Source organism: Pinus tabuliformis, chromosome 9 (assembly GCF_031772625.1).
Source record: "Pinus tabuliformis cultivar Carrire ecotype Pingquan chromosome 9, CPIR1, whole genome shotgun sequence".
NCBI classification, from domain to species: Eukaryota; Viridiplantae; Streptophyta; class Pinopsida; order Pinales; family Pinaceae; genus Pinus; species Pinus tabuliformis.
In genome coordinates, this window is record NC_142307.1 from 1,201,333,511 (window position 1) to 1,201,339,622 (window position 6,112).

The following is a 6,112-nucleotide window of genomic DNA, read 5'->3' on the forward strand; positions in this document are numbered from 1 at the left end:
ATAAACAGAAAATTTAATTATAATAAAATATTAGCAAAAAACTAAACCATAAACAATTCATTATATATGTCCTTAGTCAATTGGTATTCAAAGTTGACACGTATGTTGTACACTTTTGACAAAATGGTACATTGTGCTTTAGATACATGATGGCACTATCATGCCCAAACTAGAAAATAATGACACCTCATGCCCTAGATACATGATAGCACATTATTCCCAAAATGGCACATTATGCCCAAGATACATAATGGGTCAATTGTTAGCCTTGCCACTATTAGATGAAGTTATAAATACAATGTTCCTCTTTCACCAGCTTGAGAAAACATGAGTCTTCTCATGCCAAGTGTCGTGCCTTTCTAAATACTATAAGGGAAACACCATTCAAGTAAGTTATTTTCTAGAATTTTATCAATAAAAAAAATTATGAAATAAAATTTAAATTCAATTACATAACATAACTCACTTTAGATGAGACTACTAGTATTGAGGAAATTTTCCTCTTTCATGATGGTAAACCTCTCTTCAATCCCTTTCTATATCAATTACAAAAAATAATTAATGAAAAATTCAAAATTCCTAAAATCAATTCCATATATGTTGAATAATAATTTCACCAATCAATGATATTATTGTCAATATCTTAGGTGATGACAAAGATTGACCTTCCTAGCTAGAGGAAAATCCATCGTTTGAATAACCTACTTTAACGAAACAATGGAGGATGTCATAGGTGTAGATGTAGCAATAATATATGCAACCATGATATATGTAACAATTATAGATGCAACAAAGGGTGACATGGAAAGGAAGGTATGCACAATTAAAGTATAAAGGTGGCTTTGAAGCAATGCTAGGAGTGGGTGGTGACAAAATCCAATGGGTTCATAGCAGGAGGAAATGGAATATGGATAGTTAGGGTAGGGTAGCCATGAACCAAAATTTCCATTTTCTCTTGGATGTATAGAGAAGGTGTGAGACAGATGGTGAATTGTGGTCATGGTGACAAAAAGAAGATTAATGGTTTTTGCATACACATTTATAGTATGTTAGCTAAAAACATGAAAAATTAACAAAATAAGAAAACAAATTTCTTGTTAAAACCATATTTAGCATGATACACGATACCTAAGTATAGGGTGATACCCTATGTAGATATGGTTGATCAATATCTTTGTTCACACCATATAGAAACACTACAAAATTGTAATTAATTTATTATAAATCATTTGGACATTAGCAAAACAATAGCTTTAAATTGCCAACTCCTAAAAGAATGTTTCTTCAATTTTTGTATTAGCCACGAGAAATGTTTCATTTTAAAAGAGATGATAGGTATCATAAATTCTTACACCCACTTTATTATGATTTAACCTCTTAAAATGCATAAGCAAATGATATGTCACTATGGTAAAGAGATAGGGGATAAGAGAGATCATTTTATTGGGTATATTATGGTTTGGAACCATGGAATCAACATGTTAATGATAAGAATGGAGATGAAAACGATGGTAACTACTATCATATGCACATGGAGAACATTAATTTTATATAAGAATATTTCTCAAAACATAATTTATAAGAATGTGAGTGAGACCTTGCTATAAAACATGATGATGAAATGTCTTCAAAAGTATAGGCTGGATTACTTGTTACTTTTTATTTAAAGGTAACACATTCTCAATTGAATTTTATCTTATTAGAAGGGATTGATTTCCTTCCTTTTCATGTCTTATCTAACATTTCCCTAATTGATTACTATTGAGGGAGATATAGAAGGAGAATGCATCTTCAACAATGTTATTTATTTTAATTTTGTCAATTATGACATGAGTAAGACAAATTTCGGGAAACATAATATTTAGGATAAAGATGTCCAAATTAGATAATCATGAGCTTAAAAACGATTCTACTTGATGATAAGAAACAATTAAATAGTCATGCTCAAAACAAAATATGTAGGAAAAAAACATATTTATAGAGTAATGGTTGAGTCCAACTACAACCAATATTGTATATTAAGAGATTTTTACAAAGACCCTTCTCAAATTAGCTTTAATGCAAATCTTAAATAAATAAAAAAGTTAACAAATTTACCTTATAATAAAAAAAAAAAAAAAAAAAAAAAAAAAACCTCATATCTTTAGAGTGTCTCGGTGTTCTAATGCCAAAGGGAATTGGCATTCAAATATTTAATAGGTAATTTGGTCATTCATACTCAAATTGAAGTTGAAAATATCAACTATATAATATTTGTTCATATCCACATAGGAAAAAGATAATAGCTCTTATCTCCTCATCTATATTAGCATTGATCTTAAGCATGTTCTAGTGAAAGGACATGTGTAATTAATATAAGTTGGTTATAATTACAATTATACACCTATTTGACTTATTATTTGAGTTTGCCGTTTGGGGAAAGATATATTCATCTAAATACATGTGTGTGACGTTCATTTGAGTTTACTTTTTTGGGGAAAAACATAGTCATCTAAACATAGTCATCTAGACCAATGCCATGCCTAGTCTAGAATCGAGAATCGATGATGTGGCCTGAATACTCTGCACATGGTGGTCTAACATTGTCCAAAAATAGCTCCTAATGGGATGTTGCCACAAATACATTACATTATACTAAAGTAAACTATATGACAAAAATAATATTGATATGCCGCCCTCTGCACGGACACGCAAATCCGTGCGTCCGGACCTGCGAGTACCTACGAATTCGACAAACTCCAAACCAGGGTTGCATCTGCCGCTGCCACAGTGTGAGAGGAGGGCCAACCCTCGAGGCATCATCAGCCCTACCTTCGAGATTCACCAGGAGATACCTGCCTCTACATTATTTTTTGAAAGGAGCACCATTTAGCCAGTGTTCCTGTCACCTCCTGTCACTTTCTCTGTCGTTTTCTCTAGATTACGAAATGACTAACATTGCAGCGCGGGATGCTTCAAGATTTGAGAGTGCCACCTAGCTATTCCTCCTTCCCATCCCTAGGATATTTTAGGCATGTTAAGTAACAATGTTGAATCTCTCAATTTGAGGGATGTTGTCATCATGATAGGTTTGGTGGACAAGCGGTTCACATATTTACTGGACAGATGGTTCTTATGTTCAACCGTGAGATTTGAATCACTAATTTATTAAAGACTAGTTTACGTGTGATTTCCATCCTTACCTTTTATATTATGACAGTTAATTTAATAAAAACTAGACCACACACAAACTAACCTAACCTACACTTCAGTGTGAAAGTGCAATATATTGTAAAACAAATTATATAGTAGCAATCTTTCACTTAATTTAATTATATTTAAATTAAAATAAAGATTAAAGATTTGGTAAAATGGAAGTTTATATAAGTATATAAGTGCATGTAGGTGCATGCAGAAACTAGAAACCAAAATTAGAAAATAAAAAAATAAAAAGAAAAAAATTATATTTAATTAAAAAAAATACAATTTATAAATTCTAAAAATTTTAATAACAAATTATTAATTATTAAAAAAAATATCAACTTTATGTACAACATTACAAAAAAAAATATAGCCTCATATAAAAAAGAAATGAATTTAAAATAAAAGTTGAATGAAGTAATTTCTTTATCTCATGAATACTCCTCATCCTAAATCTATTAAACTTATTAAAAGAAGTACATATATTAAATATTTACCTTTTAAAAATGCTAACATTTAAAGATTTAATAAAAATTATATAATTTAAATAGTTGTAAAAACCTTCTAAGTCACCATTGTCATCCTTTAGAAAGAATATAATGTATTTTAATTGTGGATGAATAATTATAATTATATATAAGCTTACAAAGACAACTCTTAATTACATTGGGCATGGGTTGCATATCTTACACCATTATTTTGTAACCATTCTTTAAGGTGTACTTGAGTTTTCTCAATGTACCCTCACAACTATGGTTAAACGACCATAGGTAAGAAGACCATAGGTAAGAAGAGAAAAATATATTTAATAATTATATGTATTATGCTAGATAAGGTACTAGTAAAATTAATGAGATTATATTGATAAAATTGTTGTCATCAATGTCAAAGAGATTATATTATTAGTATTAGATATAGGTATTTAAGCACTACAAACAATTCTTATGATTAGCTTCCTCTTTAGTTATTTTCTTTGCTTCTACTAATTGTTTTACTATATTTTTTTCCACTTTTTGAAAAAAATTGGTGCTATTTATCAGGATGACGCTATCTTTAGCATTTTTTCGTCGATCATGGCTAGTCAACGCTAAATAACGCTGACATAAACACCATGTTTAACCTCTTATTTATCTCATGTTGTAGCTTCATGTGTAACATTCTATTTTCCTCCTCATTATGGCATTGTTTTTAGCGTCCACTTTAGCTTCTTTTTTAGCTTCTATTTTAGCTTCTTATGTAACATCCTATTTTGCTCCTCATTATGACATTGCTTTTAGCGTACACTTTAGCTTTCATTTTAGCTTCATGTTTAACGCCCTATTTTGCTCTTTGTTATAACATTGTTTTTAGCATCCACTTTAGTTGTCTTTTTAGCCATGCATGAAATATTGTGCAACATTGATCCAGTGACTTTCCTTGTACAACCCCATGTCATCATAACGGTAAGCCAAGGAAGGTATGTTTGTTTGTCATTTACTTGTACGATTTGGATTTGAGGGATGATATGACTTTTTCTGTTACACATGCTAAGGATGGATTTTGTAATTAAGTTTGGGGGAGGAGTGTATCGTATCTGTCGTATGATACACTATGACTGTGCCCCAATTATGTAATTACCATTTGGATGACACACAATACACTTATCCCAATTCAGTAATTACCCATTGCCGCCATTACTCCTGCTGTCATTTTTGAAAATCAATGCGACTACTTCGAAATCATTCTTGGTAGTTGTCATTTATGAAGAGAATCCCAAATTCAATGAAAGGGTAACCTTAGTTATTCCCTACCCATTACCAAATTTCATTCGACTGGTATTCTCTACCCTAGCAAGTGTTTGTATGTTACAGTACCAAGTGCAGCCCTGTAATAGTCTTTGAGCAGTTCTTAGCAGTAAAAATCTTTGAAACAACCATGGGAGGAGTGACAATTTGTCATGAACCAAACTCCATTGATGCACTACTACACCATCCAGAAGCCCTAGAAATATTTAGGAATGTAGGGTGGTTAGTCTACTTTGAGAAGTTGTAGGGTTTCAACGAACATATTGTTATGGGATTCACACAAGTTCTACAAGAGCAACATTCAGAGGTTAGGAGATTTGGAATTGTTCTTACAAAGGACATAATTGCCAAGGTGAAAAGTTTGCCTTAGATAGGGCTCACTAGTTTTCTAGGAAAATAAAAATTCCAAAAGCCAGGGCAACATTTTTACAACCAGGAGAGGATGTAAGGAGCTAGGGGAGAGGCATTGATAGAACATCCTTCCCTCACCCTTTGGATGATGTGGCTTTCTTTATTCAAAATTTCATTACTTGTGAGGGATGTTTTGGGACATTATTCGATTATCATTTTTAGTTATTGGTATATCTTCGTAATGGACATCAGATAATTTTCCCTATTATTTGCTAAAATCTTTACAACATATGGCAGAGGTGGTGCATATGGAAAAACATCCAAAGACCCACTTAACCAACCATGTTCTCATCAAGTTAATAATAATTCATTCAATGCAACAACAGGGAAGCACCTGGACTGGCTTATTGGAAAATTCACATGTACCAGCCACTAAAATAAAGGAAATTGAAAGTGAAGAATACTAGATAAGTTTTGAAACAACACCAAAGGATAGAGTAGTTACAACTCTTGAAAAAAGTAGAGCAGTTACACTTCCTAGACAAAGAAGAGTAGTTACACCTGTTGGAAATATGTTGTCGTTGATGGCAACACATGGCAAAGGTGTCAAAAGAAGGAAAAGAAGAACTCATGAGATCAGGTTCCAAGCACAAGAAGAAGAATCAAGGAGAAACATGGATGAGAATGGTGCAGATGTTTTGGAGCTAGCTTTAGAGTAGTAGATCATCTCAAATTTAGATGAAACCGACCTAGATGGAAAGAGCTCAGAAAAATATTTCGAGTGATATGTGAAAGTA